The sequence below is a fragment of the Parasteatoda tepidariorum genome, chromosome 10, assembly GCF_043381705.1.
Source record: "Parasteatoda tepidariorum isolate YZ-2023 chromosome 10, CAS_Ptep_4.0, whole genome shotgun sequence".
NCBI lineage: Eukaryota > Metazoa > Arthropoda > Arachnida > Araneae > Theridiidae > Parasteatoda > Parasteatoda tepidariorum.
Genome location: NC_092213.1, coordinates 21663705 through 21691406, shown reverse-complemented (window position 1 = coordinate 21691406; position 27702 = coordinate 21663705). Strand labels below are relative to the sequence as shown.

Sequence of the window (27702 nt, the reverse complement as noted above, 5' to 3'; positions counted from 1 at the left end):
TTCTAATTCCAATGATGTGCCCTTACTCCCATAGCAGTTTTCCGTGAAGTTTACGAGACCCCCTGTTAGTTATAACGTTTTTGAATTTGTACATTAAAACAAAAGATTTGAAATAGTCATATCCATATCAGGCACGATCACGTATTTTTATAAATGCAACAACAAATTTGTTCACCAGTGTTATCTTTAGTGTTGCATTTGCAATTCATTCTCTTGTTGGAAGGCGCAGCTGCTTTCTAGACTGAATTAATTAACTACAGAATTATTAATAATATTCTTAAACTTCACTTAAGCGCTGCCCGAGAAAACTAATTTATCCATTTCAGCCAAGAAAAAAAAGCATGATGCTTCTAAATGCAATTTGATACGAACAGCAGTGTAAATTAACAAGAAAGATTAAGTAAACTAAAGTAATATAGTTTATTTGTAGTTAGAACAACTTTGTTAATAACAATATACAAATACACTTTTATTTTTACTTTCTTTTAATAGAATCTTTTGACAAACAACGAATATTTTAACAATAAACATTAAAATTGGTCAGCAACACCTGTTGTTATTTTTTAAGAAATAGTAATTTATTAATGTTTAGAAAGTAAATATCATGGGTAGTAACATAAAATTGAAAACTGTAATATAACAGCAACATTCAAACATTTTAATTGATTTAATATAATAAAATGTAACAGCTCCTAGTTGTTACATTAAATTGTGGTACTGTTTTATTTAAGATTTGAACAAGCAATTGTGTATTTGTCATAACATGAAGAGAAGTATAATTCTTGGGAAATGCTAATCGTCGTTATTTTCTTAGTTAAGGAACAAAAGATCTAGAATTCAGAGTAGTTAATTATTTTATTCATTTATGTTTCCGCACGAATTTAAAAAGAACAATTATAACCTACAATTCCTGGCCAAATTATTAGACGAACTATAAGATTCTTTGTAAAATCTTAATTATCAGGTGATAATATACAACTTTATGTTTTTACGCGGCGGAAACAAGTTTACACTTGTTTATGTTCGTGTATCAATTGGTTAACATTGTAATGCAATACGTTAAAAATAAATACAAATAGGAAGTATATAAAAAATCTCCTGAATAAAGTCCCGTTACATGTATACAAAAAAAGTGCAAAGCATGTAATTATTAAAAAACTACAATGCGTCTAATAATTTGATCTAATTACTACAATATAATAATATAATACCTGATATAATAAATATTCTATATTTATATAATATATCGTCTAATTTATCAAATCGCCGAATATATCGTCTAATTTAACCAATTGTTGCACGAACGTAAACAAGTGCAAACCGGTTTCAGTCCCGTAAAAACAATAAAGCTGCATAGTATCACCTAATAATTAAGATTTTGCATAGAATCTTATAGTGCGTCGAATAATTTGGCCAGGGACTGTATATCGTAAAGTTAAAATATCTGGCTCTTTGAAAAATTCGAATAATATGGCTCTTAACTAATTCGAAATATCTTCAGAATTTTCCATTCTGACTGATATATTTAGACATTTTACAATCAGTTCAATTGTCTTTAGATTAATACGGAAATATGAGAGGAATTATTTGATCAAACCGAACTCATTTAGGCTTTGCAATAAACTCGATACAGACTATTACATTAAGCCGTCACTACTCTATACCTATTGCAAACTGCCTGAAGCAAATCAGGCTAATTGAGCAAACGAATGATGGACATTCTAATTAGCCTATAAATATGTGGGATCATGCAATGAGCCTAAAAAGTATCTAGTCGATTGGAAAATACTAGAAACTTTTCTAATTATTTTGGTACATTGTAAAATGACGTGACTGTTTGCAAAAACTCAATTATTCAATAAGTCAACGACATACATAATATGGTACATAATACATGCTGTATAAAATGCAAGTAAGAAACATTCGTAAGCGAGCTTCGATAATTTGACTTTTGATAATAATTGTAACTAATACTAGCATAATGAAATGAATAATTGCAAAAACCGAAACAGAAAAACCTACTTGTCAATAAATAATCAGTCAAAACTCGGACTTTTTCCACCTTTAAGCAGTGTTTCAAAGTTTTGGCCATAACAGAAAATAACGCGTTTTAGAAAATAAAATGATACTTATAAAATTATTGCGAGTTCGTTATCTTTATTGAGGAATGTTAGGTTAAATTTTTGCTTATTTTTAACCAGAGCCGTCTGTGTTTCTTTCTGAAAAATGACGCTACATTTTTCGAGCTCATAAAAATGTGCAATTATTAACTTGTTTTAACAATTAACAAATACATAGAAAAGGGCCGCGATGGCTCAGGGATGGAGCTTTCGCCTTCCAATGAGATGTAGTCAGTTCGAATCCTGGCGATGGCTGGTTGATACGAATTCTGCATCCCGCTTGCACCGCCCACAGTGCTGACGTAAAATATCCTGAGTGGTAAAGGGATCATGGGTTAGAGTCCCCTTGCCGCCAGGCTAACCTTGGGAGGTTCGCGTGATGCGGGTTAATTTGGTAAGCTTATTAATTACCGTTCTCTTGTCTTCTGTATTGGGTTCAAAATTACAAGGTTACGTAGTTGAACATTAGTAGTCGTAAACCCAAAAATTGGGTCGACTGTTCAACGGCGGTTATTTAAAAAAAATTAAGAAAATAACGTAGACTGAAGAAAATAAAAATTTCGCCAAACTGGCGGTTTTTAAACAAGTTTGAAACTTTTTTAAATATTCAAGCTTTTTACACTTTCTAACGCTTAAATAATTCCTTACGACTAAGTGACTATTACTTAAAACTACAACTTTGCTGCAAGAGTATGATACTTAAACTGTGGAACTATGTTTTTTTTTTCATTTTCTTTGGCGAAAAAACTTCAAAACTCTCCGAATAATTTTTGAAGCAGACAGAGTTTTTCTATTGACAATTGCGAACATGGAACGAATTCCGTTACATAAACTCTTTTATGTTTATTTCTTCTTCGTGATTTCAAATAATTCACTGAAAGAGTTGAATGCTTTTATTCCCATAGTACAGTTTAAGTTTGTTTTCACAAAAACATGCTTGATAAAAAGGAATAAAACTCTAGTTCTCTGTGTTTAAGCATTCAAATAATGAATTTTTAAAGCATTCACTTTACAAACCTATTCTTCCGTTTTTGCAAAGTTCTTCACAGTAAACAACTTTATACTATTTTTATTTGAATGAAAAAGAAGAAAGAACGTATTGTGAAATGCTTGTTCAGTATTTTGAGAAAATAAGATGTTGGTTGAGTTTAGTTCATTCGTTGAAGAACAAACCTTTTATTTCATAAAAGGAAATTCTCAAATGAGAGGTATATACAGTATATTTCATTCTTTATTTTGCATGAAATTTAGAACTTTTATAACAAACAGAATAAAACAAAAAGAAAAAAAACTTAGCCTAAGAAATAACTTTTAAAATCTTTTGGAGAAAAAAAATAACAGTTTTGCACAGATAATTTGTAAATATTTTGAAAATAGTACAACACAACATGTTCGTTTATATTAAAAAGCCCACAATGTTTTTTGTGTAAAATTTCAGATATTATATAGTCTGATAATCATAAAATGTATAGTTACGTACATTATTACGTCATTCAATCATTAAACTATAATCATCAATCTATAATCATAATCTCATTAAACTTAAAATACCTCAATTTTTATTTTTACAGTTATACGCAACAAAGACACAGCTATCCAGTTATTTTGAAAAGAAGGAATTATAATTTAAACTTATGCGTAATTGCAACATATCATATTGTAAATGCTTTCTTAAAATTAATTATAATATATGAAAAAAAAATAGAACATTTTTTTTCTTCAGATTTTAACATTAGCTTGTAAACTGCCATCTTTAAAAATATTTTCTTTGCTTAAATATTAGCTTAACTTTAAAAATTTATCTTTAATTTAAATTAAGTCATAAAGTTTCAAAAAGTTTCGTATAAAGCATACCTATGTCTAAGTTACTTTCGTGAAAAGATATTTCGATTGCAATGCATTCTAAATATATAGTGTCAATGATATTTTAGTAGTGTTTTAATCCGTTGATTTAAACTAAAATTATTAGTTAAAAATGTAGGATTGTGCCAAAACTGTTAAGATTTCGACTGTTATTAAGTATTGAGAGTGAGTATGCTTTAAATTGAAAGAGATCTTTCTCAATTTTTACTGTTATGATATACTTGATGTCTTTAACAAATGTTTGTGCATTTTTGTAACTTTTCATGTTTTAGTGCCGTACTTTCTATGATTTAATTAGTTTTCAAAAATCTGCTTTTAATTTCACCTTTTTGTGCAATATCAGATTTCATCATTATCATCAAAGATTTTTCCCTGAGACGCGATGGCTCAGGGGATAGAGCGGTGGCCTTCCAACGAGGTGAACCGGTTTCAAATCCCGGCGATGGCTGACCGATACGAATCAGCATCCGGCTTTCACCGACCACAGTGCTAACGTTAAATATCCTTAGTGGTAGACGGATCATGGGCTAGAGTCCCTTTCCGTCAGGCTAACCGTGGGAGATTCAAGTGGTCTTCCTCTCCGTGTAATGCAAATGCGGGTTAGTTCCATCAAAAAATCCTCCACGAAAGCAAATTTCTCCCGAAACTTGATCCAGGAGCTCTCTTGTCTTCTGGATTGGGTTCAAAATCACAAGGCTACGGAGTTGAACATTAGAAGTCGTAAACCAATTGGGTCTGCCGTTCAACGGCGGTTATAAAATAAAGATTTTTCCTTAATATTTCTATTAACAGCAAAATTTAAGTTCTAACATTTATTATTTAACAATTCTAGGAGCCAATAGCTTTGGCACCAGGAAATTTAAATAAATAAACCGTATATATGTTGTAGGCTAATTAGAAAATCCGGCTATTTGCTAATTGCCGATTTGTTAGGCTTATTATGAGACTTGTTGGCGTATTGCTAATTGACATTGGCAGTTTGCATACAGCCGGATTCTGTAATCAGCTGGAGACATATACAAACGTTCTAAAAAGCATTTTCTGCTGTTTTCGAAAGTTAACAAAATTTTTAAAATCAGCTTGTCTCTTTGATTCAAAATTATATTCTACACGCAATTTTTATTAGTAAGTTGGAAAAGTTAAGCATATTATATTGCATTAGACGGTTTTTTATTTTTTTAGATTTCGTGGTTCAATAAATCCTTTTATTTAATCTAAATTTTAAGTACTTATTTTTTTATTTTGTAACTGTAAAATTGTATTATAACCAATATTGTATTATTACCAATATTGTATTATAACCAATATTGTATTATAACCAATATTGTATTGTAACCAATATAGTATTATTACCAAAATTGTATTATAATCAATATAACTAATATTGCGATGTTGTAAAGATACAGTTTTGATTTGGAAGGAGCTTTTTCACTGATATGTTTTATGTACCAATCAATACAGCCTTTGTCGGCGCATTATAACGGATTTAAATTTTTGAGCTATAAAATTCTTCGCTTAAAATTCTATATAATTCTTCCTTCAAGTTAGCCATGGTAGGTTTTCGTGGTTTTCCGCACCATGTAAAGCAAATGCGGTTTAGTTAAATCAAAAAGTCCTCCTCGAAGGCAAAATACTTGATCTAAGAGTTCCCTTGTCTTCTGGATTGAGTTCAAAGTTACAAGACTGCGGAGTTGAACATTAGTAGACGTAAACCCAAAATTGGGTCAGCAGTTCAACGACGGTTATAAAATTAAATACCTTTGCTGTTGAGCTAACCGTGGGTGGTTTTCAATGCAATTCAACGTGGTTTTCTTTGTTTTTCTATGTAACGTAAATGCAGGTTAATTTCTTCAAAATGTCTTCCAGGAAGGATAGTTTTTCCTAATGCTTGATTTAGAAGTTTCCATGTCTTCTGGATTGAGCTCAAAATTGCAAGGCTATGGAGTGAAACATCGATAGCTGTAAACTCAGAATTGGGTCTGCTGTGTCCAACACCGGTTATAAAATGAAATAAAAAGCCCTAACTAGCCATATTTATTCTAGAGTTCTATACACAAAAAAATATTCTTTTGTCGCTCTTTTATGGTTCTTATTTTTGATCTATCAGAATTTAAAGAAGTTGCCTCAAATTTATTTCAATTTTTCGTAATCAATCATTTTAATAATTTTAAAAACACATCATTTCGCATTTTCCAAACATTAAAAATAATCCACTCAGGGAACAATATTAATCTGACCTTTTTCAAAATAATGAATGTTTCGAATTTTTAGCTCAAACTTTTCATTGACAAAAATAACAATGAATTTTTATACAAAAATGCTTGTTTCATATTTTGTAAATAAATAATTTCAAATCCTTGAGAGACGAGTACTTAATCTTACTCACAAAGGAAATAAATTATATAGAAGAAAACATTTTCGATTATAACGATGCACCGCTTTGACTATTTTATTCTAACTAGATGCATTTATTATTCTGGCCAAGATTTAATCAAAATTATTAAAATATTTCTCTCGCCATGAATTCTCATGAAACTAATTTTTTTATTTGAATCTCCAGCATGTTATTTATAATGTGTGATAAAAAAAGGCAAATGATCTGAATTTAGTATGTATGATTTTTTTTTATTATTTCTCAAATCAATCCACATTTTTTTTTAAATTAGACATCTTGGTCTATAATAGTTTGAAAATTCTAAATTAAAGTTGGTATGAAAATTAATTAAAATCAGAATAAAATTTCAACGTATAAATCAACACGTTGTCCCAAAATTTACGTAATAAATAGTTCTGATGAAAAACGCTCATATTTTTTTTAAAGATTGGGAATTTTTATTCGTTCATGAAGTATATAGTATGGGTCACGTTCATTTCAGTGACCATCACTTCAACGATAGGCCGTTTCATAGAAACCACTTTATCGACAAATCATTTCGTCGACTATCCATTTCGTCGACAGGCCATTTCGCCAACTGAGTTTTTTCATCAGCAGGTTATTTCGTCGCCAGGCCATTTCGTCTACAGGGTCGTAGTGGTCAGAAAGCGTTTGAAAATTCTGTTGTCATCCTGTACAGAACGCCAGCTAAAATTTAAGCACTTAAATTAGTCAAGAAGTGTTCGAAATTTTAATTGCAAAATTTTTTTTTCAGTATAATAGTTTCTTATTCTTACGTTTAAATTCCAGGTTTGATATTCTATTAAATGATATGCGTCTAATATAAATCCTACGAATAAAAAGGGATTAATTCATTCTTTATTTACTATTAAAACAGCCTACGATAGTGTTAACCGAAAAACTTTAATATCAGCATTAAGAGAATTTAATATACCGGAGAAACTAGTGAAGTTGATTAGCTCGACACTAAGTGAAACCAAAATCATGGTCAAGATACAGAATAGTCTTTCCCATCCAATAGAAATTAAAAATGGTGTATGACAGGGAGATGCCTTGGCATGCCTCCTCTTTAATCTAGCATTAGAAAAAATAGTAAGGGACTCAAACATCAACACCCGAGGAAATATCTTCAACAAATCAGTTCAAATATTGGCTTTTGCTGATGATTTAGATATTATCGCTAGAACGCAGACAGCACTAACACAATCCTTTTTATGTCCTTTTTATGCCTACGTTTATTAAGATGGGATTAAGAATCAATGAAAATAAAACTAAATATATGCCCTGCACAAAAGCTGACTATGAAGAAACACAGTTTGAAATTGGAGCATACAAATTCGAAGCCGTTGATAGCCTTACCTATTTGTGGTCTAAGATTAACAACAAAAACGACACTACATAAGAAATAGACACGAGAATCACGATGGCCAATAAGTGTTTTTATGATCTAAGAAAATATCTTAAGTCAAGCCTAATGAAAAGAAAGACAAAAGTGTTACTCTATAAGTGTCTTATACGATCAGTGCTTACATACGCATGTGAGACCTGGACAATGACCCGTGGAGATGAAAATATGATAGCTATATTTGAGAGAAAAATACTGCGAAGCATTTTTGGTGGAATAAGTAAAAACGGTACCTGGTTTAGAAGATCAAGCACGGAACTTTACAAAGCGTATAAAGAACCTGATGTCATTAAATTTATCAAAATTCAAAGGATTAAATGAGCAGGCCACATTGTGAGAATGGAGGATAGCAGGACAACCAAAAAAGTTTCAGTTCAAAAAGTTCCAAGCCAAGAAAAAGAGGACGACCAAACCTAAGATTTTTAGACTGCCTTGAAAAGGACCTACAAGTTTTAAAGATAATAAACTAGAGAACCTTGGCTAAGGGAAGAATGTCTTGGCATAGGCTTCTTGAGAAGGCCAGGGCCCGTTTTGGGCTGTCGTGCCAATGAGAGGAAGATTTACTATTATTATTTTTAAAATTCACTATCCATAGAAAAAAAATACTTTTCTGACGAGCAAGAACAAACTCGCTTGCAACGTTATAATGATTTTATGCCAGTGTTTCTCAACATTTTTGATCCTGTTAGTCGCACTTGAAATATTGTGGGAGTCTACAACTTCCACCGCTACAACCTAAGCATCATATTTGGGTTTCTACAGTTCTTAGAAAACTCTAATAGTGGTAACGAAACTAAGACAATGTTCGATTATTTAGTTCGAGTATAGTTAGTTCATATTCATTCATCCTGTTAAGGACACTGAATAAAAAATTTTGAAATTGCAATTGAAGTAAATATTAAAAAATTTATTTTCCGCCATAAAAAACTAGTTTTTTTTATTTAACAATTATGTGTTTTGTCTTGTAACTACATATAAAAATGTAACACAGTTTTTCATTCCCTCAATAAACAAATATGTTATATGTTTCGTAACATGTAATATGTTTCGTAACTAAATTTTTTTTAAATTACTCGCAAGACACCATATGAATCTGTTTACTTATGTATAGAAAATTATTTAAGGCCTATAATTATTTCCATTGCTGTGGGAAGTACACTATGATTTTGATAAAGTGTAATTAAAAAATGTTGAAAATTTTTACAATGAAGAATTAAGCTTTCTTCTCTCGAAATATTCTCGAAACTTTCATTGTAATATATTTTAATTCCTTTTAATTCTCCCGATATCATATTTGATTTGATATTAAAAAAAATTTGATTGTTAACGTCACACGGGAGCCACAAATGGTCAGGATATCATGCTTAGTACTGATCTGAAGACAATCCTTACCTATCTTGAAAACAAGTGTTGCTCTATTACAATATATTACCTGTTACAATATTTAGATATAGAAAAGAAGATTTTGATACATCAACTGTTCTTGGTTAAACGGTTATCAACCACTTATCAATTATTTGAAAAACGAAATTAAATATAGTTCTCAGTTCGAAAAATTATATCATTATTCTCTAATTTAGAATTCAATATTTTGCCGATTCACTAATTCATTTTGTTCCTTGAACTTTTTTCCCTTCATTCACTTGCTTTATCAAGAATCATTTTCAGTTGTCATAGCGATTGCCTTTGCGATGCTAATCCACAATAACGCACTCACTTTAAAAATTGAACAATTTATCTAAAAAAAAAATGCTTGAAAAATAAAACTGGAACACACAAAAGTTTTATTTTTTTAACTGGATGTACAGCTAAAAGAGAATTTTTTTAAAAAGAAAAAAAAATTACTTTATGGCAATTTTATGATTTTTATCTTTTATGGCAAAGTAAAAATTTTATTTTAGTAAAAAAATATATAATAGTGTTTTCTTTAATTAATAATAAAAATATTCAGCGTAAAAATACACAAAATTATGACGAAAAGCAAACTCTCCCTAAAAGTAGTTTCAAAATTTCACATGACCCTGCCATCGAAATGAGAAATGATCATGTCCACGAAATGACTATGTCTACGAAAGGATTGTGTCAATGAAATGACCCTGTTCAAAAAAATAAATAAATAAATAAATAAATAAAAAAATAAAATTAAAAAAAAACGATCCTGTCGACGAAATAGCATTATCGACGAAATGACCCTGTCGGTGAAATGACCATGTCGATGAAATGATTCTGTCAACGAAATGGCCCTGTCGTTAAAATAACCCTGTCGACGGAATGACCCTGTCGGTGAAGTGACCCTGTCATCGACGTGAACCTGTCGACGAAGTGACCCTGTCAACGTAATGATCCTGTCGACGAAAAAATCTGTCAATAAAATGGTCTGTCGACGAAACAACCCTGCCGAGGAAATGGCCTGTCGACGAAATGATTCAGTCAATAAAATGGTCTGTCGATGAAATGAACCATATCCATATAGCATAGAGATTCATACAGTTATGTATGGAACATAATATCGTTTATTAGTTGAAGCATGTGTCAAAGTTTTGAGTAGGGCTGAAAAGAAAATACACAGCAGCAATAATTCTCAAAATTTGACGCCTGAAAAATGATTAAAATGTTTTTCCGTATGTTGAATATCTGCAGATTGAGGAATTTTTTTAAAAATGTATTGGTTTGTTGTTTTTTTAAATTTATTTTGAAGATTTATTTAATTTAAAAAAGGGAAAATTTGTAGCTTATCAGAATTCAAAAATTGAGGCATCAAAAATTCCTAGGCATGCATGCGTCTGCCGCAACTCTGTATTAGTCGCTATTTCAACTATTTATTTATTTATTTATTTATTTTGCTTCTTTTAAGACTGAGCCTTTTTTACAAAAACCGATATATTGAAAAATTGTACGTTCTGCTGTGATTATTCGGAAACATAATCGGAAAAAATATTGTTTTCCACCCTTAGCTTATTAAAATTGCAGGGGTTGATGTTTTCAAAAAGAAAGGATTCGTCCAAGAAAAGCTGTTCTTTTTATTTTTTTAGAAATTTTTTTTTTACGGTTTATTAAATGTATAACAAAAAACTATTTTCAGAATTTGATTAATTCCATTGTCTCGTTTAAAAAATTAAAAAAACATGTTAATTTTTTTTTCACTGTCAAATTTGCTTTTGACGTAAATTAAACAAAACTTGATTACACAATTGATTATAAATACAAAAGTCTCACTTAAGTTATAAATCGTCTTCGAATGAAAAAAAAAAACAATCCTCCAATCGTGATTTTTAAAGTTAAAATTATTGAATTTCATTTATCTTAACTGATGTAGGGTTTCTTAGTAAACTATATAAACAATTTAGCTTAGTTTTGAGATTGCAGTTGAAAGAAATTTCTATCAAAGATACATAAAAATATGTAAATAAATATGCTTTGTGTTACATTTGTTGAAAAAAAAAACCCCGTTTGTTTGGGAAGTGCCATTAAACCCTACATCCAATTCAATTCAGTTACAAAAATATGTATTAATAGAAAATATAAAAAGTGAATCATTATGTTTAAAATGTCAACAGAAAGTATTAAAATTTCATCCCCAAAAGTACTATAGGAATATAAATTTATACAAGTATTGGTTAAAAAAATGTTAAAACTTAAAAATTGTAAAAAAAAAATTGTGTATTTGTATCACAAATTATGCGTTTTGATGTACTCAAAAGACAACAAAAATATTTGTAATGCTAATTTATATAAAATAATCCTTTGTAAAAATTTAAATCATTAATATATAAAGTTTAAGTCAAAGTTTCAGATAAATTTATAGAAAATTGAGATGATGGTAGGATCAAAATAAATAATAAATAAAATGGAAAAAAATATTTCATTACAATGAAAATATAACTTTTGGACAAAGTAATAAGAAATTGTCAATTTAATTGTTAATATTCAAATATACAACCAGTAATAAAACAAGCTTTGCCGAGAAAATAGAAAGTTGCACTGATTCGTTTGCGTATTGGTTATGCACGTATTACACATAAACATATTTTATTAGGCGAACCTACACCAGATTGCTCTAGCTGTAATGAACCATTAGCTGCTAAACACATTCTAACCCAGTGTTACAAATTTAAATTCCTAAACACAACATTATTTTGTATGCAATTATCCTACTTCACATTAACTCATTAACGATAAACCACACTATAATCTTCTCTTTTACCTTAAGGACATCAGATTTGATACCTCAATTTATTTTTACCTTTTAAATTATTAATATCTCTTATTTAAACCAAGTACTCGTTTTTTAGACCAAGTTCATGAAGCGGTATATTTTTATTTTATTTTATAACCGTCGTTGAGCAGCCGACCCAATTTCATGGGTTTACGACTACTTACGTTCAACTCCGTAGCCTTGTAATTTTGAACTAATCCAGAAGACAAGGAAACTCCTGGATCAGTACCCCCAGAGGTATTGATTTGTTGTGGGAACATGGAGGACTTTGAGACTCGACAGATTTAACGTGCATCAGTCACCATTTACTACACGGGGAGTCTTCGGCCGGCGAGGATCGAACCCACGACCTCTTGGATATGGGCCCAGCGCCCTATGTATGCCTTTAAAAACTATTGCATTGATAAAAATGTCGATACCAAATAGCAAACATAAGTTTTCTTTCCTTTATAAACAAAAATAACTTTTCGATAAATATATATTATTTTCGAATTTTTCTTCCGTATCCGGTAAAATAATTAACAACGAAATCTTACTTTAAATTCTTCATCGCTTGACAATCTAGGAATTGCAGATTACTGAACCTGACCAAACAGTGACTGCTAAAAGGCGCATGGATGGGTGACTAACTCAGTAACTAATGACAAATGACTTACTGACTAATTGTTAATACATCTTTAAAAACTATTGCATCGAAAAAAATGTCAATACCAAATAGTAAACGTAAGTTTTCTTTCCTTTTTACACAAAAATAATTTTAAAATTTTTTTTTCGAATTTTATAATCCATATCCAGTTAAATAATTAACAAAGACAGCTTACTTTGAATTCTTCATCGCTAGACAATCTTAGACTTTGCAGATTACTGAACGAGGCCAAGCAGTGACTGCTAAAAGGCGCATGGATGAGTGACTAACTCACTAGTTAATGACAAATGACTAACTAATTAATTTTTAATATATCTTTAAAAACTATTACATGGATAAAAATGTCAATACCAAATGGTAAACATAAGTTTTCTTTCCTGTTTAGACAAAAATAATTTTTTCAAAAAATATATATTATTTTCGAATTTTTCTTCCGTATCCGATAAAATAATTAACAACGAAATCTTACTTTAAATTCTTCATCGCTTGGCAATCTAGGAATTGCAGATTACTGAACGAGGCCAAACAGTGACTGCTAAAATGCGCATGGATGAGTGTTGCTCATGCTCATTTTGGGCGGTCACAATCCGGCACCCGTTCGTGCACAATGCTGTTCCACAACTGCAAATAAATCTACAAAACGTTCGTCTTCTACTTTACACACAATCCCCGTCGAACACCTGTTAATTTGTAACCATCATCGTTTGATGATGATGGACATCCCCAAACAATGCATAAAATCCCAGAAGTTTCTGCAAAAATGCATTTTGACTGATCGAAACAGATGTTCTGAGCTCTTACTATCATGCTTAAGATAATCCATGTTTTTATTACTTTTAACGTATATCGATATTAAATGCACATCTGAATTGATGCAGTTATTAAAATTGTTATTTTTCTTTCCGTGAAAACGTAGGTAATATACGACTACATTGAAAATTCTTCGTTGGTAATGTCTCTGCGTATGATAAATATGCAGTTTTGAGTGTATTGTTATCTTCAGAGGACATTGGACTTAAATTCTAGGGAAAAAAACTGGCATTTAAGAAATTACACAACGAATGCTCTTTCAAATTGTGTACGAATTACGTTTCTATTCCTATTAAAACGCGAGAAAAACTTCGTCACAGTGTTCCCCATATTGAAATTCAATTAATGCTGAAAATTCAAAAATACATTTTCTCTTCGTATTTTTTTTTGTTTTGTTAGTGTTTTCAAGTTTGAAATCATGTAAGAAAACGGCGCGAAATATTAAATACGAGTGGGCTGTGCCCCCTGCTCGCTAACGCTCATCAACCCCCGAAAATTGCTACGCAATCTTATATGGTTTGCTTCGCCAACCCTCACTTCGCTCGCTACTAACTTAGGTACATTGCAAATGCACAAAATTCTAAGAATTCAAAACAATAATGCAAATCCATATAACAACTTTGTTTTTTAAAAAAAAATTACATCTTTTTAGTAAATACTAAGTCATTAAAATAAATTTGAATTCAAAAAAATGACATGTAATTCGTTAAACCTATTAGAAATGTGCTATAGTATAAAATCTTAAGACAAAATTTCTAAAACTGATATCTCTTTAAAAAGGTTAAAATTTTGGCTATAATTAAGTCTATTAAAAATTTAAATAAGAGAAATTGCAATGGAAAAACCCTGCATAAACAAAACATTGAATTTCGGAAGAAATCTCGTTTGGTGAGAATGCTCTCTCTTGTCAAAAAATACAAAATAAACTGACCTCAAATAAAACTCCAAGGACTTCGAATCAAATAATTAAGGAAACTACTATCACGTTTAATATAAAAGAAAGATTTATTAACTAAACAATAAAATTACAGCATCGCAGTTCCAAAAAACAAATCTCACACTCACTCTAAAAAACAATTTACCTTCTAATTAGTCACCATAGCAACCACGAAACTCTTCTCGTTACCATCCATAAACTGATATACAATAAATAAATTATTTAACAAAAAATACGATGCGCATAAGCACATAATATTTTACACTCTGGTTATTTCCGTTTCCGTTTTCAGAAGCGCTATATGTTGAGCCACCCAAACTAGATTTGGCATGTGACATTTTTAGCGGCAATTATTGGTTGATTTTCTAGCGTTGCCATTCGGAGAGTTGTAATGAGGCTTTTTTTTATCGCCGTGTAAGAGAAATATATATATATATTTGTTTATAGATGCGTTATTTTCACATTTTAAATGTCCCGCTGTGAACTGATCGTTAAGACACGGTTCCCAGCAGATCACCGAAGTCAAGCATCACTGGCTACGGTCAGTGGTCGGGTGGGTGACCACTTGGATCAATCTGCGTAGAGACCGAGGGTGAGTGGTATTGGTCCTCGTTAAACTGTTCTACTGTAAAGTGCTCGACTTCGCGTGCAGGTCATCGGGCTACCGAAGCGGAGGTGCCATCCCCTCTGCAGAGGATCAAAATTGTGATGGCATGTCTTCGGATCATCCTCAGGGGTGTTTCCCCCATTTTTGTTTAATTATTTTAACTGCACCATAGAATGCAAGGTTTGATAAATCTATACTCTCAATCCATATTTTTATACTCTTTGTCTTAAATAAGTTATGCACCGTTGGAATTGTAGATATAATTTAAATAACAAACAAAATAGAAAGGTTTTCAAACTTTAACAAATTATTATTGCGGTCAAGAAAAGTGAAAGTGATTAAAACTATCAAAAAACTGATTTATTAGTTTGGTATGACTGAGACGCATTAGCATAATGTCAGATTTAAAGCTTTGTAGAGCTTCTATCAGATTTGCAGCTATGCATAAGAATGCTATGCAATTAAATGCATCATATATATTCGTCAAAATTTCAGTTTTAAAACTTAGTGGCGAAGATCTGAATCCACAATTGAAACTTACTAGTGGACTGCGCCCCCTGCTCGCTAACGCTCGCCAACCCCCGAAAATTGCTACGCAATCTTATATGGTTTGCTTCGCAAACCAAGCTCACTTCGCTCGCTACTTTCTTAGGTACATTGCAAATGCACAAAATTCTAAGAATTCAAAACAATCATTCAAATTCATATAACAACTTTTTTTTTATTTTTTAAAATTACATCTTTTTAGTAAATACTAAGCCATTAAAATAAATTTGAATTCAAATAAATGACATGTAATTCGTTAAACCTATTAGAAATGTGCTATACTATAAAATCTTAAGATAAAATTTCTGAAACTGATATCTCTTTAAAAAGGTTAAAATTTTGGCTATAATTAACTCTATTAAAAATTGAAATAAGTGAATTGCAATGGAAAAACCTGCATAAACAAAACATTGAATTTCGGAAGAAATCTCATTTGGTGAGAATGCTCTCTCTTGTCAAAAAATACAAAATAAACTGACCTCAAATAAAACTGAAAGGACTTCGAATCAAATAATTAAGGAAACTACTATCACGTTTAATATAAAAGGAAATAAAATTACAGCGTCGCAGTTCCAAAAAACAAATCTCACACTCACTCAAAAAAAGCAATTTACATTCTAATTAGTCACCATAGCAACCACAAAACTCTTCTCGTTACCATCTATAAACTGATATATAATAAATAAATTATTTAACAAAAAATACGATGCGCATAAACAAATAATATTTTACACTCTGGTTATTTCAATTTCCGTTTTTAAAAGCGCTATATGTTGAGCCACCTCAACTTGATTTGGCATGTGACTTTTTTAGCGGCAATCATTGGTCGATTTTCTAACGTTGCCATTCGGGGAGTTGTAATGAGGCGTTTTTTTGTCGCCGTGTGAGAGAAATATAGTCCCGCAGTGGACTGATCGTTAAGACACGGCTCCCAGCAGATCACCGAAGTCAAGCATCTCTGACTGCGGTCAGTGTGCGGGTGGGTGACCACTTGGATCAGTCTGCGTAGGGACCGAGGGTGTGCGGTATTGGTCCTCGTTAAACTGTTCTACCGTAAAGTGCTCGACTACGCGTGCAGGTCGTCGGGCTACCGAATCGGGGGTGCTATCCCCTCTGCAGAGGATCAAAATTGTGATGGCATGTCTTCGGATCATCCTCAGGGATGTTTCCCAGACCGTCGCCAATAGCCCATTGTGCAGCTCTAGTGCGACGTAAATGAACAAATCAATCAATCAATCAAAGAGAAATATATATATAGATACTGGTTAGGTTCTTCTGAGACAGGTTTGCATAATTTTAATTTATTACACTGCCAGCGATTGGCGCTGCAGTCGATCTTTTAATTTCTATTTACTCGGATCATTTTATTGGAGCTGCAATCGCGGCAAATATTTCAACTTCATTCTATGGCATAGTTATATTGTTCCTTTTTATTTTTCCCTTTACAAATTCAAGATTAAAATTACTACATGATTTATCAAATCAAGATGAAAAGATACAAGCTCTTTGAAGCAAAAAGAGTTTCAAGTTTCTTATCGATAAGCAAACTATGCTTTAGTTTATGCTCTACGTTTGTATAATAATTTTTTCTTAACACTTACGCGCGATAGTTTTTTTTTTAACGTAAACTTTCTACAGTGGTTTTGAACTATTTACTAGCTCTTGCTATTACTAAATAGTTCTGATTACTCTCTGAGTCAGTTTGTTTAAAATAAAAACAGTTGTAAGTTTTCTTTTTGAGATTTATAAACAAATATTTATAGTTCACGCACTAGACAGAAATATTAAATAACAGGGAAAAGTATGCATGACTTTGAAATGAAATGTTATTCAAGATTTCCTTCTTTGACCTATAACTTTAGTAAGTCATTTATACGTTTAGTTACAGGATTTGAATTATATTCCAAAAGTAATCAAAGAACCAATGATGCTTATTACTAAGCTTCATCTTGAAGTTCAGATATTTCAGATCATTAAATCCGTTAATATGCTCTCAGAACAAGATTCTGATAATATTCGTAAGTAGAATTATTTTCAATAAAATCTAACTATCTCTTCTATCTTTATCTATCTTATTCTATCTTTATCTTTAACTATCTTAACTATCTTTGTTATTTTTTTAATATGCTGCATCGAATATGAAATTTGAAAAAATCGATATCAAATTATGAGAAATCAAATTTGGAAAAAATTGTAATTTTAAAACTCGATTTCTCAAGAACTAATTGACCGATTTCACTCAAATTTTGCATTTTGCCATTTAAAAGTAACATTATTTAAAATGATGTAAAAAATTGTATGCCTCCCAATTCAAAATGTTTTACGACTTTTATTAAGTAAAATAATAAATATTTAGCCGACCGGCCTGTGTAGGGGGCAGGGAACTGTCCTTGCATCAGAAAGGTCCTGGGTTCGAATCCCGGGCAAGGCATGGATGTCTCTTTCTCTCTCTGTGTGTTCTATATCCTTTCTCCTTTGTGTGTGAATGTGACCCGCCCTAAAAACGGGTTGTGGTTGTGTGAATGGCGTGGCAGAAGTCGAATTCCTGGCCATAGATGGCTCCACAGGAAAACAGGAACAATCGCACCCCCACTGCCTAAACAGGCATACGACAAAAAAAATTTACTGAAAGTTGTATTTTGCATGGAATAATCTTTGGATGAATGGATTTTATAGTCGAGTTCGAATACTTCTCAGTTCGCATAAAAAGTTCTCGAGATTTGATGAAATATGCACAAAGTAAAGTTAATATTAAGGGGTACAAACTTTAGACCGCTTTTTTATTGTACTTCATTATGATAAAAACAATTAGTGTTACGATTGTTCAATATTACGCTAAAAGAAATCTATAAAAATAAATATAGAAATTAAAAATATTTGTAGAAAATCCAATTATTTTAAAAAGCTGTTTTCAAGATTTTGATGTTTCTAATCGTATTTAAAAGCCTTTCGTTTGCGAGAATAATGAGATAAACAAGCTGAAATGAGGGAAATGGTGATTTAAACAATAGAGAATGAGCAACAAATTTGAACATGATAATAAGAAAAGAAAGAAAAGAAACAAGTTATAAGTTGATGGGTTGAAACTCCGTAGAAATTAAATTATAATGGATTTGTAAATATTAGGAAAGAATGGAATACTAGAAAGATTCCTAACTGCATGCTTGTATTTTTTTAAAAAAAAATATGGAATGATTCCCAGAGATCTTGGTCGTCAGATGAAGCGCAGTATTGAATGGCTTCAGCAGAAGAAAACTCTAACCTGTGATTAAAATTTTGACTATGTAAGGTGAAAAATTTAATATTCTGATTTTAATAATATCTTTCATGGTCTTTGACTCAAAGTTTTAGAGTATGCTTTATTTGTCCACTCAAAAAGAACCGCGTTGTCCTCTTCATGAGGTGAGGTTCGAAAAATTTAATACAAATATAATTCGAAAATAAATTTCAAATTTCTCACAATCGTAAAGATTCAGGGGTAATATCTTAAATATAATAATTGATCAGAATAAACGATTTGTTATTAAATTATATAATCAAATATGAAGACGTACCTTTTCTGAATAAACAAACATTAATTTCTATTGGTTCGAATTTTCGACCCTCAAACTAAGGGTATTCGTAATCGATAAAATGACGTCGCAACTATTTCGTTAGCATAGCATTCAGAAATTTGAACTTCTAACAATTGTTTTTTCAAAAGAGCAAATATGTTTGTCTTACTAAAAGTTACAAAAAATTAAAAAATAATTTAATCGATTCAAATACACTTAGTTCAAAAATAATAATTGTATATAAAGTTTGCTATAATGACGTATTTTAAATTGATGAGCCTATTAATAATTCTATTGTATTAAAATTGTAGATACAATATGACTAACATGATTCGTACAAGAATTCTTTAGTTTTTTAAATTATGGGCAATCATTAAAAATGTCATCTTCGAAATATATTTATGAATTTAAAGAGTATTTTATGCAGAAAATAAGAAAGAAACTCACCTAAACGAAGTGAAAAATGAAAGAAAACTTTAATTCCAAATTCCACAAAAAAAGACCAAAACAAATTGGAAACAAATTTTTATCTACTTGTAAACAATAATTCTTTTTTCTAGAATTAATAGAAAATTTTTTTAATTTTTTTCTTTCTTTTACGTACTTCGTTCCTCCTTCTACTAGTAGTTGTTTAATTTTGATAATTTTATTTGTAAGTAGTTACTAATTAAAACAATTTTATCAAATTTTCTTAGAGTAAACATAACGTATTCATAAGATTTTATACACCCAGCATCTCATTTATTGAAGATAATGAATACAGAGAGTTATCACGAACAAAATAAAGCAAAATATTGCAATATCCTTAATAGAGTTTTAAAGTTATTAGATTTTCCTAATAATCGTTTCTTTTTTTTTCGATTCTTTTCATATTTTATTGATTGCTATCATTGAACTGGTCGAATTATGATAGAAAAGAAAATATTAAATTTGTTAAGTGTTTTGTTGTTATTTTTTAACTATCGATTTTTTGGCAATTAAGTGAAAAATTTGATTGGTATCAATTTGACAAAATCAGAAAAAAATAATTTGGAAATTAGTCTCTTAATAATGTTCCTTCAGATAAACTTTAGCTGTTCGATGCAATGCTTAATAAAATGATTTTATTATTTTAAGAGACAAGTTTTCCTTTAATTTTTTAAAAGATAATATTATTTATTGTTTTCTTTTTATAATAAAGTACTTTTACATTGCATTTTGACTATCGCGTCTCTGATGAAAGTAAAGTTAAAATGTATTTAAAAAAGAGAGTTAATGAGTGCGTTATTCCTGTCAACAAAAATGTAAATTCTTCTTTCGATAGGGTATGCGATATTTTTAAACCTATCTTTACTTTTTTCCAAATATGTGGTATACGTTCATGGTCTACTCAACAGAATCTACCAGTGACAAAAGCTGCAAATTTGAAGAAAACAATAAACATTTTAACTTTCTGTTCATACATAACATCAAACGTGATTCTGTTAATCTCACATACTTACTGTACTTACACATCTAATCGGCAAAGAGACCTGTTCCAATCTCTATCAGAATGCTTGGTGTTTATTCTTGCAATCTCTCTACCGGTACTCTTGAAGTTAAAATTCCATTCTCTTCAAAACATTGTTCGAACAATCGAATATTTTATGTCTCAACAAGCTATTATAAAGGACATTAATTTCCCAAAAATGAAAAAGTGGGTTGTCTTTTCAACCATTTTTATACCTCTGTTCCATTTGATCTTTGTTTCGTTCTACATTTGGAACTTAACTAAATTTGAGATGGATGTTTTCATGCGCATTTACGTTTTCCGCATTCAGATTTCAAGCACTTGGAAGACCTTGCTTGCTGCATGGACTATGTTAAATTTCGAAATGCTTTTTGTGGTTTCAGATTTATTTATTTTGTATTACTGCACTGTGTGCTGGGTGTTGTACAGAATTCTCATGTGCTACAGTAACATGCTTCGAAACGAGGAAAATTTAAGTCTCCTATTTCATGTGTATGGATCTATTTCTAGACTTATATCAAAAGTTGACGATGCACTTAGCTTTATTGTCTTTTGGCTCATAGCTATAAATCTAGTATCAGCTTTTGACGAAATTCACGAGGCTTTTGCAGACAAGTCGTCGTTAACGAATGCTGTCAAGCTTACATCTTCCATGCGCTGCGTCGCAGGAATGGTTGTGTTGATTATTTTTGCGTCTTTTGTGTCTAATGCAGCAGATTGTGTCAAAGAGTCATTAGATTATTTGGACAATGCGTCTTCACATGTGCAGTATCATAATCTTATGTACAGAATAAGCTCACGTGACATATACTTAACGGTTTGGAAAATAGCACCTTTGAAGCGAGGCTTAGCTGTGAGCATTATTGGTTCCTTGGTAACTTATGGAATGCTTGTCAAACCCTATTAATTCAACTTGATTATGAGGATTCAAATCACAGTTAAAGATCCCCCTCTAAAAAAAGACTTTTGATATTAAAATAAAAAAAGCATAAAAACTACACCCCTTTGACCAACTTTAATGTTGTTATCATTATATTAACTATTTTTGTGTAACGCTACTTTACTCTATAATTAATAATTTGTATTCTGTATTTAAATTCCTTCACGAATCTTTGAAGTCGTTTCACATCTTCTTGATCATTTAATTTGCATTCGTCATATAAATGCGGGTCCCACAATCTGGAGAATGTATTAATCATTCCTATTTCTTCCAGATTTTCCTCCCCTCAGACCTAGTTTAGAACACTGTTTCGTCAGCTTGCTAAGATATAAATATTTTTAATTGTGGCTCTTGTTTATTTAAATTCTATATTCTACATTTAACTTAATATACAACCATTTTAGAATTGTGCCTAACACAGAAGAGGAATGAACTCTGATATTTGGGAATAAAGCTTTTCTTCCTCGAGAACTTACACTTTTTCATGTTCGATAAAAGTTAACTACAGGGAAAGGATTTTCTTTAGGCAAATTTTTCAAACATCATTTATGATCAGAAAATATGGCTTCTTTGATGCAAATGCGTCATATTAACTTCTAAAGTATCTCTTGTATAATTAAAATTTCGTTATATTTTCACCTAAACATGAAATTTCGACTGTTAATATCACACTAACTACTAACTAGACGTTTAACTTCAAAGTGTTTGTCACAAGTTTGTCCTTTTAAGCATTAATGTTCAATTTGTGAAACATGTTACTTTTTGAAAAACAAAATTGAAAGTAATTCAATTATTTTTTTACATATTAGTAAATTAATATATTCGTAAATACTTTGGTGGAGCAAGATACATTCTTAATATAAAAATATATATTTGGATATGATACATAAATTTGATTTGTTTTTGAACATAATTTTGATTTCAATTTAAATGCAAATCTATCAAATTTATCTTTGCTATAATTTTTTTTTCGCTGACAACATTTTTACTATAACTACAAAATGTGATCCTAAGCTAGAAAATTCATTAAAATTGCTTTAGAGAAAAATAATAATAAGGATGCTCAAAAAATACAGATTTCTTGGTGCAAATACGTAATTAGTATCCAAACTGTTCTTTGTATTACTACATTAAAATTAAGTCGTTTTTTATTTTAATTAAAAAAGGTTCCAACTACTGATTTCAAGGTTAAAATTAAGCACCAAAGTATAAACATACCCAACTATTACGTATATTTTTTAGCCCCCTATAAACTGCAATTATTTTTGTATTGCATGACTTGTATTTTAACTTTGAGTCAATTAAGTTTCATTTAAGATTTATTCTGGATTTATAAGATTTATTCATACGTTACGAGTTCAATATAATTCATATAATATGAACTGAAACTGTTTCAATTCATAACTGTAACATTTCAATATTTTGTAATTTTGTCTACTTTTTAAGTTCTGTTGTATTATTTTAAATTAAAATAAAGCATTAAACTGAAGTAAAAAAATGTCTTTGCTTTTCTATTTAAAAGAAAATGAAAATAACATTTTCAATTTCTTTACGTGAATTAAACTTGACTTCTCTCTAGAATTGAATTTCTAACTTGAATTAAAAGATTTTCGTTACAGGAATTAATTTTGACAGCAGGCTGAAACCTTGAACTGTTGCAATTATCATTTGAGCCTTCATATAGGGCCTGTTTTTGAGTATATTTTTTCCGAATTAGAGCTTAAGGACTGTTATCAATAACATTTTGATTAGATAGGCTGGCAGAAATTAAAAGTTGTGTGAATCTGACTTAGATTCACAGATATCTATGAATAGATTATCTAAGAATATCTATGATAGATTATCTAAGATATCTATGAATAGATTATCTGATGAATCCGTTACAAGACTTTTTATGACGTTTATTTTGAAAGCGCTCATATGTAAAATACTAATCGAATGCAGATTTTAAAATACAATTGTATTATTGATTTAGAGATTATTAGATTAATTTAGAGATTTTACTCTCATGTGAAACTTTCTCAAACCGGTTCGCTTTTAAATGTGATTTATTTGTGTTCTTTTCCTCAATTTGATCATTCCATATTTTAGTATTTAATTGCTGTTTTGATAATATCAATTAGTTAAATAATAGAATCCTTTAGGATACTATTTGTGCTCCCACGTCCGCTGCCCTTGTTAGCCGGATTAACCGTTGCCCGGGCGATACCCCGTGGAAGTGAGGATCAGCAGTGGTGTTGTTTTTGTGAGAGCTTTATCAGTTATCAGAAAACCATTCCGCTGGGAATCGATTATCGCATAAATTAATATTATTACACTCGATAGACATCGCCCTGTTTTTTATATATTTTTTATTTATTTTTTTTATTTATTTATTTTTTTAAATTTGTTTTGAATTACAAAGTCGTTTTCAATGTCAAAATCTTTTTTAATATCAGTTATTTTTTAAGGTCATTTTTGGTACCAAAAACATTTTTAATGTCAGTCATTTTTTAGTCATTTTGATGTCAGTCATTTTATTCTCAAAATCAAACCATTGAAATATACATCTTTGAAGGAGCACTTCCAATTCGATTAGAACGCCTCTTCGCCAAAATCAATGACCTTGGCTACGTCATTTTTTTTATCTCCATCCATATTCACACAATACATTATGGAATGTGCTATGCGAGCACTTCCAATTCTATAGAAAAGTTTTGGATCCACCTCCTCGCCAAAATCACTGCCTTTGTCCCCGCCAAAGTTTTTTTCTTCATCTATATTCACACAGTACATTTTAGAATGAGCTATGCGTGCACTTCCAATTTTATAGCATAAATCAGATTCTTCCTCTCCACCAAAATCACTATTTTTGGCCCCATCAAAGCTTTTTTCTAAATCCATATCAAAACAATGCAACTCCGAAGGAGCTATGAGTGCACTTCCAATTCTACAACAAATCTCTAGCTCCTCCTCTCCGCCAATACTATTTTTTCTTGCTCCTTTTTTAGGAACACCATTCATTCTTCTGTTATTAAACGAAAATTCAGTAATTATTACTTTAAAATAAATTTTTCTTACAATAATAATTTATTTCTGCTGAAACCATAATAGCAATAGATGTTTATATGGTTTAAGGCATCTATATTCATTTTTAATATTTAGGACATGTTTTTAATAAAAAAAATAATCATATCTACAATTAGTTACAACACAGTACTGACATATGTATTTTTAAAACCGTATTAATATATCAACACATAAATGAATAATAGATTAATATAAATTTCTTTCATAAATAAGGAAGTTTAAACACATATATAAACGTTACATGACATGTTAATGCATTTAAATTATAAAAGAAATTCTTTGATGAAAAATTAAAACTGGTGTTTGAAGGTGACTTATTGTATGTGCAGCGCTATGCAGATTTATGCTTAAAATGAAGCAAGTAATTTTTTTGTTTTATTTTGTAGTTGACTAAATTGAATGAGCAAAATAAATGTTACTTACAGGTTTTTACGAATGTACCTGAAAAATCTCGAGAAAATTCTCGCATAATCAATTAAATTGAATTGCAAAAGAGCAGTTGAATAAAAATCGCCCAACTCACTCAGTAGCTTTTTACAAAGTGAATTCTTTTCATTGTTATGCGTCTTATACATATTTCTTGCATTGTTTAGTTTCTTTAAAATTTTTATTCATTGTTAAGTGTTTGAAACAACAAATAAAATTTTAATTGTTTAGAATTTTTTGAAACAAACTACTCTGTTAAAGTTGGATAGAAATTTTAACAATAAATACACAAACATAATTCTTTTAATGTATGTATATATATATATTTATATGTAATTTTTTTCTTTACGAAAAATACAATCTGTGCATTATATTAATTAAATAGAATACATTTAATAAAATGCATAGAAAATCTTTAGAAAAAATGCATTAGTATTCATTATTAGTATTATATAACAGCACCCATAGAACAATTTTCATAGATAAAAGTAAAACACATAATTTTTTGCTTGCTTTGCATGCAGATTTCGTTCAAAATCAGTATTAAATTTTCAAAAATCAGTATTTGGCACAAACTTTCCAAAAAATCTTTTTTTTTCTTCATATTTTTTAAAAATGATCTTGCATAATGATTATATTGATTGCTGCTTGAAACTTGTGCATTCAATTGCATATTATAAAACGTAAGAACATTTTCTGTGGTAACTTGCGTACAATACAGAACAAAAAATTTAAAAAATAACGAAGGCACAAAAATTACATTCTACTGAAATTCTTACAACACTTTGAAACTTTATACAGTTCAGCATGCCGATTTTCAAAAAGTTCGCGTTAAAGCTTTAACTTTAATTGGAAAAAGTCTTTGGGTATTCAAATAACATGCAAGCACCAAAAAAAATCACCCATCTATCTATAATCTATATAAAATCCTCCATGTGAAAAGGCACTTTAGTTCTCTGACTCATTTTGAACTATGGTTCAATCTTGATACTTGAAGCGCCTAACTCTAAATATGCAAATAAATTAGTGGTGACGATCCTTTTTAAATAGTTACGTGTTGTGAAGCCATTTGCTTAATCATTGAAGGGAAGATAAAATTATTTTATTTATATATTTATTGTTAGAAATACAAAGGCAGTTTTGTGTGCTCTTTATATTTTATTAGCATTACTTAGCATATGTTGAGTGATTGAGTGAATACAGATTTTCTCAAATCTTCAGCCAGTATTTTTCAGCTTAAGTAGAACTTATATTTACTGTCAGATAACATCTCTGTCCACAGAGCAAACTATAGCACCCCGAATCTTGATTCCATTGTTGTACTTATTCTTGTAAATTGTTCCCTACTGTATAATTGCTACCAGAGATAGTCCGTAATTACTATGCCATTTTGTTATTCCCAGATCATGAAGTATGGATTTTGCATAAGTAGTATCAACCTGTTCTCTCTTGTAACTCAAGCCTGAAAACATTATCGTGGACACCCAATCTGTATGACGCATACATTTTCCATCTTTCACGTTCAGAGCTCTATTTTCATGCTAAAGGCTGGATTTCAGATTTCTGATTCTATTTACTGATTATTTCTGATTGCGATCGTTTTCCTGAGGGAATCCTCACTTCATCTGACTGCCCAACTCACGCATGAGAGAGAATATGGAGGATACTTGGAAACTATTATGTATAAGAGGAACTACCATTATCACCACTTTCATCTATCTATTCTTACCATCTCCTGTTTATTTTAAAGGATTAATCTCGCTGCTTGCAAAAAATTTGCTTTCATGTCAGGTTCTCATTCAGGTTCTGAGAATCGGGTTATTCACAATTAGTGCGAACGGTCTTTAAATTGCGATATCCGAAGTCAATCATGCACCGTCATTGTTGTTGTTGTTGTTAATTTACGTCGCACTAGAGCTGCACAATGGGCTATTGGCGACGGTCTGGGAAACATCCCGGAGGATGATCCGAAGACATGCCATCACAATTTTGATCCTCTGCAGAGGAGATGGCGCCTCCGCTTCGGTAGCCCGACGACCTGCACGTGAAGTCGAGCACTTTACGGAAGCACAGTTTAACGAGGACCAATCCCGCACACCCTTGGTCCCTACGCAGACTGATCCAAGTGGTCATCCACCCGCACACTGACCGTAGCCAGTGATGCTTGACTTAGGTGATCTGCTGGGAACCGTGTCTTAACGATCAGTTCACTGCGGGACAAGAATTGGGTATACTATTGTAAAAGTGTGCACGTGAACATTTATTATATTCTTATTACATATTTAGTATTCCATGTTTTGGTAACAACAGTTCTTGTGTACGACATAGATTTTGAGTTTTTAGAATAACGGTGTGTGTAAATTTTAATAAAAGTTTTTGTTTTTCTTTTAAAAGTTGTTTCTTACATTATCAGAAGTGGGATAAACAAGCAACTGTAATTAATTTTGAGTTTTGAGTTTGAAATGGCATTTTTATCGCGACTTCGTAAAGATCAGTTACGTTACGTAGCTAATGAGTTATCTGAAGATGTTTCGTCTACTACTTTGAAAATCCCTGACTTGAGAAAGTTAATATTGAATAGCGAGAAATACGATGAAGAAATGGTTCGAGGAATGGTAGAAAATTTAGTTGAAGACGCCGAGCGCCTTCGTCAAGAAGAGAAAGAAAAAGCCGAGCGCC

The 27702-nt window shown here is 30.8% G+C and overlaps 1 protein-coding gene across 3 annotated transcripts in view; it reads right to left on the bottom strand.

Annotated features, from left to right (window-relative positions):
* Positions 1-13296, bottom strand: part of LOC107440500 (ankyrin repeat and death domain-containing protein 1A-like) — a 180376-nt gene extending 167080 nt beyond the window's left edge. The window contains exons 1-2 of one of the 3 annotated variants that reach the window (XM_071186468.1): positions 13163-13296; positions 12536-12583 (exon numbers count right to left, since the gene is read on the bottom strand). The gene's annotated coding sequence lies outside the window, so the exon portion shown is untranslated. The other 2 variants (XM_043052913.2, XM_071186469.1) reach the window with 2 other exon arrangements.
* Positions 13297-27702: the final 14406 nt, after the last annotated feature.